A 13,657-nucleotide genomic window follows, 5' to 3' on the forward strand; every position below is an offset into this window, starting at 1 on the left:
TATGGATGCGGCCAGAGATGTATGAGATGCACATTAAGGTAACTCTCATTCAGTTCTAATTCCGTCCGTCATTTGGAATCTATATTTATAAAATAGTAAAATTGTTGTTTAATTATATGCTAGGATTACCCCGAGGGCACGGAGTTGATTAACAAATCGATACCAAATTTCTGTAAATTGGTATGTATCTTCGGTGGACTTATGCCGCAAACGAGGCGAAGGAGGTGGAGAAGATCTTCGGGTGATAGTACTTGGCCTCCACAAGAACAGATGACCGGAGGTTCGTCAAGTCATGCTGCAGCACCTCAAGCACCAAGTTGTGTTAACTGGGATGACGACATGGATGATTTCATGCCCCCCCCAAACCATGGCCTCCAACACATGATGTTCCTCCCCCTGTGCATGAACCTAGATCCAGAAAAGAAAGAAAGGGAAAGGCAAGAAGTTCGTCGAGCCATACTACACCACCTGCAGCACCACTATCTGTCAACTGGGATGACGACCTAGATGATTTCATGCCACGTCATCCTTCACGAGGCCGCCACCACACGCGGACCTACAGCCTCCCCGACGATAGGGAGGCCGAGGAGGTAGGTCACGTCCTGCAGCGTAGGATTTCTAACAGCAACCTGGAATAACATACGAGGTAGGTTATCATATGATGCCTCGTATGTGCCGAACCGCATCTCGAACACCTTTTGTTTAGCCCGCCATGCCTTCAAATAACTAATGGTGTACTGGTAAGTCTGCTCAATGTGTCGAACAATCATTTTTGGCTCATAATTTAGGTTGTCCATAATCAACCCATATATTTGCTTTGCAACAAAGTTGCATGATATATTGTGATGCGAGGGATGAACTTCTAACAGCAAACAAGTGTGCTCTGTCACAATGGAACATTTCCAGTTCGACTTCCATTTTCTCTTGAATGCATGTACTCGCCATGGACATCCATCATTCACACACTTCACCTCATATTCTTTACTGCCAGACTTCACGACTCTAAATTATCGCTTCAATGATATTGCCCATACTCTCACAGCATCTTTTACGGCTTCAATGTTTGGATATGTTGCACCTTGCACTACCTCATTCCCTCTGTACTCCCTCTCCTAATTTTGTACGTCTTCTACGACATGATTGCCAAAACCATGCTCCTTCCACTCTTTTGGCAATGAGTACTGCTCGTCATCAGATGAGCCCTCATATTCTTCCATCTCCATTGCGGCTTGGTCTTCTGCCTCCATCTCATCCACGATGCTATGTATCCTCTCTCCCTCATCAGCAAGGCCCTGTGGTCCGATGTTTTGGTTCTCTATCTCTTCTGACTCATCCTGCTCAACATAGTTGGTCTCTCTTCGAATACTCGGAGTTGCTTGATCTGCACCATGTTGGATTTCATTTTGTGTCTTCTCCCGAGTTTGAACAAGAATGGCCAGAGGCCACCCACGCTCTAGAGCTGCTTGCATGTACTTCTTCTAGTCATCAGTGCTGTGTATCATCATCAATTCCCATAAATCACTTTCTACTTCCCAATTAACAAGAGAATGGACGGTCATCACATGTGTCTCCGGATCAACACGGAACCCACGCTGTAGCCACTTATATATGGAATCAAAACTCATCTCCAGAGGTTTATCTATGGCGCTAGATGTGCACTTAAAGGCAGAAAGGTCTACTCCATTTGGCTCATACAAAATATTGTAGTCACCAAAAAATACTTGAAACTACATCTTGCTCGACATATCTGTATATCACAGAATACTTATCGAGTTATACTCTTTACTTCGCTACCTTATTCAATAATCCGTAAAAATTAAGTATGGATTTCAACTACAAATTTAAGTATTCATAACTACGTGATGACACTCAAATTCTATACTGCATATGCGAAATTCTATTCTAAATCGTAATTAATTTATAAACACGTCTCTAATAGTACTGCAATTGTAATAATAAACGCGTAGTCTTAATTTCCTAAACTAATAATAAACGTGTATCCTTAAACTCCTACTTAAATTAGTTCTACTATAGCACTAATTAAATTTAATTACTCTACAATATCAATGGAAAATACATAAGTTAAATATAAATACCTGCAGATCACAAGTGCGGAATCCGGCAGGGCTTCGCCGCTTCCCTTGTCCTCACCCCTCTCTTTTTTTCTGAATTTTTGGTGGAATTTTTGGACTCAAATAAGGAGGGAATGGGGGTGGAGGGCTTATATAGAGGGGGGACCCTGTCGCCCGTTGGGGGGGCGCCCCCTCCCCCCGCCGCCGAGCCTCCGCGACGTGCTGACCGAGAACCGGTTTGTAAATTTTTTTTACAAAAAAGGCATGTCGCCCTCCCCATGGGCAACAAGGGCCCATTTTTGTAATTTCTTGGAACGGCCATATATTTTTGAAATTTTAATTTTTAAAAAAATATAAAAATGAAAAAAACGCATCACCTTGTATGCGCCGCGAAAACAAGTACAGAGGGTTGTGGACCTGGCCCGTTTGGGATGACGATGGGGGGTTGACCGTTGACGATGTTTCCGTCCGATGGAGTGGGCGCTCCATCTTGTTCCTGTCCTATCAGTCGCTGCGCTTCCCGTTGCACACCGTGGAGTTGTGCTCCATCGCCTCGGCTGTCGTCACAATCCGTATTGGGGAGTGGTTGCCGTCATGGGCGGTCACATTCCCTGCTGTACGACGCGACCGCTCGGTGGCGGACCCCTCATCGACTGGGGGCGCCCCCCTCTGGCTTGGGGTCAGCAGATCGCCACATGGCTGCTCGGGCCCTTCCCGAGCAGGGCGGAGCGAGGCAGCTCTCGCAGGGGTCGGGCGAGTCGGAACTCCCCCGCGGAAGTCGGGCGAGGCAAACCCCTCCCACGGAGGTCGGGCGAGCCCACTCCTCATTGGGGGCGTGGACCCCCTTTGGGAGTTGGGATGCCTGCGTTTCTTGGGCTGGCATTCGCTGCTTTGTTTTAAGTGTTGATTCGCCAACGGGGATTAAGCCGGTATCCGGTGGTTAAGTACCACCAGTTATTTTTATCCTCATCACTTCGTGTCATATCTTTTGTTTTTGAAAAGGACATCTTTTATATCCAATTCTTTTAATGTGTCTGGCAGCTGATTGTGTCCATGACAATATGTTCTGGCAGATTGCGAGGATAAGTCTCACATATCATGTATTCATGATATTCTGTACATACTAAAACAAAGGATGATTCGTATATATGGCTATATGCACCATCATTTAATTTTGCCTATCCACCTCGTATAGCAAGCAGTTAATGTCCATAACTTTTGTAATCTTCTTGATATATAATCAGTAACTCGTTTCCAAATTATTAGTCAAATGGCAGCATCTTAAGATCAGTTAATTAGTAGTTTATTCTCTTTATATATTGAGCTGGGTAGCCAGGCCATTGCTCACCTCCAATCTATCTTCTCTCTAACAGAGAGCTAGGCTAACAATGGAAAAGGCAAGAAAGGGTATAGATACAAGCAGCAGCATGAAGGGCAGCAATGGTGGCGGGAGCTTGCCATATGGGACGATTGTCATGTGGCTAGCTATTCTCTTTGGATGCCTAGCATTGTCTGCACAATGTAAGTACACTCCATGCGTCATTATGGGACCATATCTATTGTAAGTCATTTACAGTGGCCTTGTGCAGTCACAGAGGCCGGGAACAATTTTTTTTAAAAAAAAGTATACAGTGACGAACACAAAATATTTGTAGGCCGTTCTCATGAGCTGCTCAAGAATGTCTATTTGGTAGAGTAGGGTTGGATCCTTCCATTCCGGAGATGCGGAGTGGGTTCTTGTACTGGTGCTGTTGCGGCTTCGGCGGTCGACGACGAGAAGGCGAGGGTGTCTTCCAATCGAGTTTTGATGGGAGCTTCTTCGTCGTTTTTGGCTTCCCTGTCTCCGTCATCGGCAACAGCTTCAGGTTAGGGTTAGGGTTTGAATCTTTCCCGAGCTTCTCTGGCATGGGTACTGTTGTTGGGCGATGGGTTGATGAGTTGCTCCATGGGCGGGAGATGCATGGCGATGTCTTATGCATGAGGTTTGGCATCGACGGTCTTTTCTTGGTCTCATTCTTCTACGTTGATGCTCAAACCACCAGTGTGCTTCTTTGGGTTGTCTGTGTTTCTCTCATCAATGGTGGCGCCAAATCCGTTACCTATAACATGCCTGCTGCTCGGATGAGTTTCGGTGCTTTTGCCGGTGAAGTGCTCATCGGAAGGTTCTTCTAGTACTCCTTTGTTCATCGGAGGAGTTTTATGTACCAACACGAAGCGAAATCGGGTTGGTTGCTTGATCCCACTTTTGGTGGTTCAGTTCCCCTTCGGGGTTCTTCGTCGCCCGGTGATACGAGGTTCTTAGAGGTCCTTGAGGCGTCGGATCCCTTGTTGCCTGTCGATGCGATGGTTTCTGACCATCATCTTCAGCCGGTTCGTTCAGCGTTTATAATGCATGTCGATCCCGATGTGCTACTCAAGATGGCGCCAAAAATTCATGTTCTTCACCAGGGAGGAGGTCGGCATCAAGCTGGGAGCTCCGGCCGGCGGCGGCGAGGACGACCGGGAATGTACAAGGACTTGAATGTAATCTCCAATTCATTTAAGGGTGTCTTTGTAATTTGGGCTGTAATCACCAAATATTATGAATGAATGAAAACCCAGTTTCTCAAAAAAAATGGCAGTGCGAGCAACAGCAACGCTTACCACACCCAGATTTTGTGCCCACCTGCTGCAGATGATTTTTTTTTGATAAAGGAATTGTCAAATCCCAGCCTCTGCATCATGAAGATGTATCCGGCTAATTATTACAAACGTTTATCGCAAAAGAGTAGGGAAAAGATTACAAGCCAAGCCTATTTCTAAACATCCACCCATTTGTTGCATAATGGTCCATCGCCACCGTCTCTAGCATGCGACAAGCAGCGGCAATGGCCTCCCTGTCCTCCTTGTGAAGAATCGCCCAGGCTCTTGTAAGATAAGTGGCCCTGAAAAGGATCTGCAAGGATGTTTGATTTTTAGTTTTTTGAAAGACAGTATCATTTCTGGAACGCCAAATCGCCCAACACAAAGCTGCAATCCCTGTGTAAACCAAGCTTTTATGTGATTTTGTTAGCCCGCGCAGCCAAGACCCAAACAAATGATTCACATTGTTAGGCCGACTCAACCCAAAAGTAGTGTAAATTATTCTCCAAAGTAAACTAGCTGAGGAACAATTAAAGAAAATGTGTGCTATATTCTCCTTATCTGAACAATAACGACATAGCATACTACCCTTCCAGTTTCTCCTAGCTAAGTTATCTTTAGTTAAGATCACACCAGTTTCTCCTAGCTAAGTTATCTTTAGTTAAGATCACACCACGGTGGAGAAGCCAAATGAAAACTTTTATTTTGAGCGGGATCTTTAGTTTCCACAGAGGTTGGATGATTGGTAGAACTGTTTCATCCATTAGGGCAGCGTACATGGACTTCACTGAGAACTGTCCATTACTTTGGAGGGTCCAGATACAAACATCAGGGCCATCTTGTAACTGTATGTTGACTGTTCTAGTCAGTAAATTCAGCCAATATAGGTCAATTTGTCTCCTTAATGTTTGCCAAATATATTGTAGCTGCAGATGATGATGAGAGCAAGCTGTAATGAACATGGCACCATTTATGCTATTTCAAGTGATTTTGGTGATCGTATGATAACGCAATCAATGAGACTAATGGTTTTGTTAAGTGAACATTTCTAGATCCCAGGGATGAAGTATAAAGGCCATACAAAGCAAAACACGAAGAAAAAACTCAAAGAAATGCTGAATTGGACGAGTTCTACTGAAATCAGTAGCACCAGAAGAACCGATGCCCATAGCATCGGTGCATCCGATGGTTGTCGGAAGATCTAATGCCCTGGCATTGGTGCAGGACTGAGCACCTTTGGAGATCAAGTGAAGAAAGAAGTGAAGCACCGGTTGAACCGATGGCTTCAAGATAGGCATTAGTGCATTCAACGTCCCATGTTCCAGAGACGATGTCAAGCGAGCAGGAGCGAAGTCTTCAGCACCGGTTGAACCGGTGGTGCGTCGGAGCAAGGCATCGGAGCAATGACGTCAGCAAGGGCAACAGCTACAAGATGATCAAGAGTCACCAGTTGAACCGACACCATAGCATCGGATCAACCGATGGGTGCCAACTCAGCTGCAGAAGCGTCAGAGAAGCCAACGGTTAGTTTCAGCTTGTGAGTGACCGGAAGAACCGACGCAGAAGCACCGGAAGTTCCAATACCTACGCAGAAAAGCTACTAACGGCTACAAATGGCTAGTTCGACTTGGAGGCCTATATATATATATATATATATATATATATATATATATATATATATATATATATATATATATATATATATATATATATATATATATATATATATATATATATATATATATATATATATATATATATATATATATATATGAGCTCCCCCGGCCATTTGAAGTTTGCTAGAGTCCCAAGACATCTCATACACATCCAAGAACACTTCCAAGCCATCCAAGAGCATAAAGATCAAATCCTTAGTCCTTAGCACAAACTTTGTGAGTGTTAGTGCTAGATTAGCTCTTGAGTGAGTGTACAAGTAAGGTTTAGATCCTTGTGGCTGGTTCTAGAGTGAACCAAAAGTGTATCCCGGTGCGCCGGCCTCCTTGGAGCTTTGGTGGCTCACCGGCAAGTCTACGACCCTCCGGCTTGGTATGGAGCGGCGTCGACGATATTGTGCGGGGGACGGAGACCCCTTTTTCGTGGGCAATCTCCCTTAGTGAAGATCGAGATCAAGGTGACCGTGATTGTGTTCACGGAAGAGACTTGATTGCCAGGAAGCGATATTCTTCGTGAGTGCTTCAACAACGTGGACGTAGGGGCATCTTTGTGGCAATCCGAACCACGGGATAAATCCTCGTGTCGAGAGTTTGCTTCCTCTCATCCCTCTCTTTAAGCTTCCGCATTTCTTATTGCAACTTGTGTGCCTTTACTTTCTTAGTGTAGTATCTTGCTAGGATTGGCTATAGGTTGTAAAACTCTTTTGGGATGAGAGTTACACACTAAGGTGAACCGTAGTTGCACATCTAGATAGCTTGTTTTAGTTTAAGTTTTGTGCAAACTAGTTGGAGCCATTGGTTAAGATTTTAATTGTGCCTAATTCACCCCATCCCCCTCTTAGGCTAGAGCACCCGATCGCTTTCAATTGGTATCAGAGCCGGGACTCACTTCTCTCACAAAGAAAGCCAATTCCATTGGTAAATTTGTGTTTACCGGCTCATTAGATCGGTAGGCTTCACCGCCTAGTGAGTTAGCTTTTAGGGGAAAAGGATGGATCCTTTTAGACCCGCTCCACGGTTCGACGCCACGGGCTTCCAACGATGGAAGATTTTAATGCAAGCCCCCCATCTCCAAGCAACCAGGTTAAATGTTTGGAGAGTTGTGAGTGAAGGTGTAAAAAATAATGGTCAATAAGAGAAGCAACATGATGTCACCGCTAAATGCATAATCTTGTTTTCTCTTAGTGACAATGTGTTCAATCGTGTTTATTCTTGTGAAAATGCTAAAGAGCTATGGAAGACTATCATTGAGAACCATGAGGGCGCGGAGGATGTTGCCAATGAAAGATATCATGTTCTCATTGATAAGCTTAATAGCTTTAATGAGAATGCCGAATCTGTGTACTCACATTTGAACACTCTTGTGAATGAGATCAATTCCTTAGGTGTGAAGCAAATTGAAAATTTGGAACTCATTCACAAGATCCTTCACTCACTCCGAAGGCCGGACTATGATTTGATGACCACAATTCTATATGAGAAAGAGCTCGACACAATGACACCAAATCAAATCCTCAACAAGGTGATCGCCCATGAGCTACGCAATGACATCAAGACAAAAGCGTCATCTTCTTCACCAACACATAGTGCACTTGCATGCAAGCAACTCAAGAAGTTGAAGAAGATGGCCATCAAAGGTAGCTCAAGTGATAAAGAAGAAGAGGATGCAAGAAAATCCTCAAGTGATGATAAAGAGCCAATGCACCCCAACCTCTACAAGCAAGTAAAGAAGATGAACAAATATTTGAAGGAAATCAACTCAATGGGGTATATGGTCTTCCTCAAAGATGGGCCTCACCATCAACTTATGAAGGTTGAGAAGAAGTTCAAGAAGAACAAGCAAAAGAAGGAGAAGAAGCCCAAGCATGAATCATTTGTCATATTTGGTGAATGGGTTAGCGGTGGTGAAGAATCAAGTGCAAGTTCAAGTGATGAATCAAACAAGAAATTCACCACTCGCATGGGATCATCATCCAACACTTGCTTTATGGCCAAAGGTATGGATAGCGATGTAAGTGATGATGACTCCGACTCTCCTTCAATTGATGAACTTCTTGACCTTGTTCATGAGCACCAAAAAGTCATTAAGAAGCAATCAAAAGAAATTAAAAATCTTAATGCTCACAATGATCTAAATGCTTTTCTTGCTACAAATTTTGAAGATTTGATGTGTAAATTCAAATTGCTTAGCAAGGAGCATGAAGAGCTCAAATTAAAATTTGAAAGCATTAATGATGCTAATGACTCTTTGGAAATGAAGCAAACTATCCCTTGTGCAATTCCTATCTCTAGGGCAGATGCTTCAACTTCTTGCATTGATGATTCTTGCTCTAACCCTTGCAATGAGAAATGCTATGAAAATATTATTCATGGTTGATATAAAAGCTCTAATATGCGAAGGCTCGTTTCGGTTTAAAATGGGATTTAAAGTGACAAGTAAAGGTTTTGTGAATGAGATGTGATATGCTTATGCATAATGTCAAATATGGAAGATCTTGTCACATGTGATAAATGGTTATTAACTAAATAAGCAAACAAGGCAAAAGAGAATGAGACATGAGTTGATGCATATATGATGTCTCAAATTGGAAAGCTTGCATATAAGATTGAATTGAGAATTCGAATTGACAATGAAGATTTCATGCATGGCACAAATCAATATGAGTTCAAGATGGACGGCTAGGATAAAGGTAGAGAACCGAGAGGCGTGTTTCAAGAGGCTATGCAAGCGACGGCTTGGGGGGGAGCAAAGAAACCGATACGGGTCAAAGGCCGGAGATCCTAGAGTCATGGAAGAGCTCGATGTTGAAGAGTGTCATTATTCAAGTAAAGAAAGTGACTTGTGAATCAAGTTGGATTTCACTCCTATACAAATCAAAGATTCAAAGTCACTAGCTCAAAGCGGGTATGCTCAAAGAATGAAGATGTTGTTGCCCTCAAAATATTGAAGAAAGGACGGCATGATCAAAATGTGAAGCTCAAGATGTGATTGTGGAAATTGTATATTTCATTTATACACTTGAGTATAGGTATGCCGTACTATCAAGAGGGATGCAACATCAGTAGGTTTAGACAATACTAAAAGTGCTCAAATAGTCCCTAGAGAGAATAGCCAAAGTGAGAGAGTGCTAACTGCAGAAAATAGTGAGGGACCGGTCTGATCGGTCCAAGAGACCGGTCTGAGCAGAGTGAGCCTCCAACGGCTAGTTTTCAAAACAGACTGGTCTGACCGGTCTAGGGGACCGGTCTGACCGGTCTAACACTGATAGGGCAACGGCTAGTTTTGTGAGAAGGGGTATTTATACCCCATGACTTCACCCATTCGTGGTGGCTAATGCTAGAACATTTCAGAACATCTTGAGAGCCTTGTGAGCACTTGGAGAGTCCTCCCCAACCTCTCTTTGTGAGAGTTTCTTGATTCAAGGTGAATCTTTAATTTGGGTTGAGTGAATCCATTCCTTGAGAGCCATTTGAGCAAGAGAGAAACATCCCGAGCTTTGAGCACTTGAGGTTGCATCGGTCAACTCGATTGAAGGATTTATTACTCTTGGAGCATCAACTCCTAGACGGCTAGGCATCGCCGGCTAGCTCCCAAGGTTGTGGTGAGCAGCGGCAAGTTTGTTGCGGCTTCGATCGGATGGCAAGAGGGCGCATGGTCATATAGTGGAGAAGAGGAGATAGCTTGACCTTGGGGTCACTACGAGCTTCCTCAACGGAGAGTAGGATTCACTCGTGGGTGCTCGGGGTGAATCCGAACTTCGGTCAAACAAATCATCGTGTCTTCATCGCATCATCTCTATTTCGGTTTGATTTACTTACCTTGCATTTATAGTTTTGAGTTTGAATTGTGCTTCCGCTCGATCTTCTTGGGTGTGCTCTACTTGTGTGTAGGGACTTATTTATATTGTTAGAAATACTCTGCAAGACACATATCCCAAGTTTCTTATAGGTTCAAGCTCAAGAGGGGACTTGTTCCTGCTGACTTGGCTGTTTGCCTGCATAGACCGGTCTGACCGGTCTAGGCAGTCCCAACAGGGATTAAATGCCAAATTTTGAAGAAACGCCTATTCACTCCCCCTCTAGGCTACGACATCGCGTGATCAAGATCCTTTCAGTTGGTATCAGAGCTTTGGTCTCCGGATTGAAGCCTTACCGCTTGGAGAATCACCATGTCGACATTTTGCGAGGTACCGTTTGAGCCCCTTGGTATAAATGGCTCAAACTACATTTCTTGGTCAGCTAATATTTGTAATATGCTAAGGAACACGGGTCCTTCTTTTGAGCAAGCCATGAAGACTAGCATTCTACCTAAAGGATTTAAAAATTTGTCAAATGAAGAAAAGGAATGCTTGTTGTGTAATCGTCGTGTAATTGACCTCTTGTTTGAAAGTATGGACAAAGATTTTGCCGATTGTATACAAGAGGAGAAGAAATTTGCAAAGATACATCTTGAAGCATATAGTCTTTGGAAACTTCTAGAGGCAATATGCGAAGAAGATAGTAACGACGAAGATCTAGAAGAGGATGAAGGGTCACTAGAGGAGTATATTACTACAGAGAATCATACTCATCCTCTTGTGGTTTCATTCGATGATCAAGGAAGAAAAGGAGCAAAGTCTGCTGGTTCCCTGTTGGAACTGGTCAGACCGGTCTGTGTGACCGGTCTGACCGGTCTGACCAGGGGACAGCGCAAAGAGAGCAAAAAGTGCTCTCGACGGCGATCAAGGCAAGCAAGAGCTTCATATGAGTCAACATCTTCAAGTGATGTTGATCACAAGTGCTTGACAACCGAAATCAAGAAAGGAGATAACCAAGGAGTTGAGCAAGCAATGAAATTCAAAGAAGAGCTTGACAAGCTCAAGATCATCTATGCCTCCTTGGTAAGAAAATCAGAGAATTTATCTACTAACTCCTTGTGTCGGATTGACTCTTTAGAGAAGGAGAATCAAGTGCTCAAGGCAAGGTTGGAGAAGCTCACTAGTGAGCATGTGGCTTTGCAAGGACCTCATACGGAGCTTGAAAAATCCTATGAGATGCTTGTGAACTCACATGTCTCACTTGAAGTGGCTCATGAGGTTATGGCTACAATGGTAAAATCCTATGAACCTCTATCCCACACTTGCACGTGCTCACAAGTTCAATTTGACTTGACTTGCACTAAACCATGTTGTTCTCAAGCAAGCCAATCTAGTATTGAGCAAGTATTTGTAGAATCTTGTGATGACTTCATTGCACAAGAAAATGAAGAACTTATGTATGAAGTAAAAAGACTCAAAGAACAAGTGATTAAGTTGAAGGGCAAGGAGAAAGTCAGACCTCAAGATAATCGCGACTCCGTGGTGAAGAAGCTTGAGAAGGGTTCAAACATCACTAGATCAACTCTTCAACAAGATCAAAAGAGTATCAAGCACAAGATTTCAAGAAAGAAGTCTCTAGGACACATCAAGTGCTATAGATGCCTAGAGAAAGAGCATTATGCAAGAAATTGTCAAATCAAGCCCGATGAGGAAGAACGACTTTCAAGAAGTCAAAGAAAGCTTCCGGAAAATAGAGTGTGCTTTGGATGTAGGAAAAAGGGGCATATGACCCACTGCTGTCCTCAGCAGTTCAGGTCTGACCAGACCGGTCAGACCGGTAACTCCCGACCGGTCAGACCGGTCCAGGCCAGAGCTGCTGCAGGACCCGTCAAGAAGCCCACAAAGCCCACTCTTCCACTCAAGAAGACTTGTGATGCTCAGAAGTATAATAATAAAGTCAAGAGCACCTTCGTCAAGCTTAAGCACCGAATTTGCTACACTTGTCGAGCAAAAGGGCATATGAGCAAGGATTGCCGAAACGGTAATTTGTTTAACACAAAACTTGTTCAATATGATATTGCTAAGCTTGGGAAGGACAAGATGAATACTCATGCTACTAAGGTGATCAAATCACCCAATGTTAGCATAAGAGCTATTTGGGTCCCAAGTCTATTGTGGCTAACGTTGTTGGGCCCAACAACATTTGGGCACCAAAGAAAGCTTAAAATGTTGCAGGTACATGGAGATGCATTGGAGAGCTTGGTTCTTTGAAGTTTATTGTGTATTCATGTCATTGACCAAGTTCAAGGAATAATCTTGCATATCTTCATCCAATGCTATCTCGGTAACTCGTTTTTAATTTCAAATTGCATTAGTCACTTAACTCTTGGTGAGTACTAGTGTGTCACTTGTGTTGAGTTTGGGACATTCTAAATAAGTGACTAAAGCATTTTCCTTTGAGTTACTCCCCATTTACCGTGAGATGCGTTTAATGGCTCTTGTGTAGAGCAATGTCTTGTTTTAGTGCAGGTAAGCAAATATATCTAGTAGACATTCATTGAAGCAAGACATGAACAAATTGAAGGTTACTACAGTTTGACTAGTGTGACCGGTCTGACCAGTCCATCAGACCGGTCTAACCGGTCTAGACCAGAAAACTGCAGTAAACTAAAGAAATGAGAAAGAAGCTATGTGCAAAAAGGGTCCTTCTCAGTGCATATGCTTTATAGGCATCTCTTGGGGTCATGTACTTCAGGCAGTAAGAGAATCTAGCACAATTTCAATTAAATATCTTTTTATGTGCTTTATGACCAATTTGTTAAAGTAGTCTCTCCTAGTCTCTTAATATGGATAAAGTGCATATAAAAGAAATTCAAAACTCTTATGCACTTATTTAGGGGGAGATCACTTTACAATTTGTGTCTTTGGGACTAACATTTTCCTCGAGTGAATGTGTAGTCGCTTATAGTGTTGATTATGCTCTTTATGGATCCAATGAGAATTAATATAAGTATACCCATCCAACTGATCAAATATTGATTGACAAAGCATAATCATGAAGTACTTGTGCTACATTGAACACTATATCTTATCCTCGAGAGCTAGTGTTGTTTGAAATTCTTATGCACAAGTTTAAGTGGCTAAATGGCAAAGGTATGTCTTCTACTCATTATGCTTTACCTTTGAGCATCTAGGCCACGTATTCATGCTAGTGTGTGCATTTGTATGCATCAAGATCAAGAAATCTTGTCACCTAGATATTTAGCTAAAACCTTGTTAATTGTGACTAAATGTCAATCTTGCGTAAAAAAAATTTGAGTAAGGTTTGTGCTAAGCTCTCTAGTGTGGTGATAGCTTGACTTGTTACATGCCATGAGTGTTATAGGATAGATTTTTTTCAAAACTCAACTAGCATGATAGGTTGTGTGTCAAATTTTAAAAACTTTGGATCTTGGTCCTTGTGACCGTATCAAGCTACATGTGACTATTGTTC

Source organism: Panicum virgatum, chromosome 1K (assembly GCF_016808335.1).
Source record: "Panicum virgatum strain AP13 chromosome 1K, P.virgatum_v5, whole genome shotgun sequence".
NCBI classification, from domain to species: Eukaryota; Viridiplantae; Streptophyta; class Magnoliopsida; order Poales; family Poaceae; genus Panicum; species Panicum virgatum.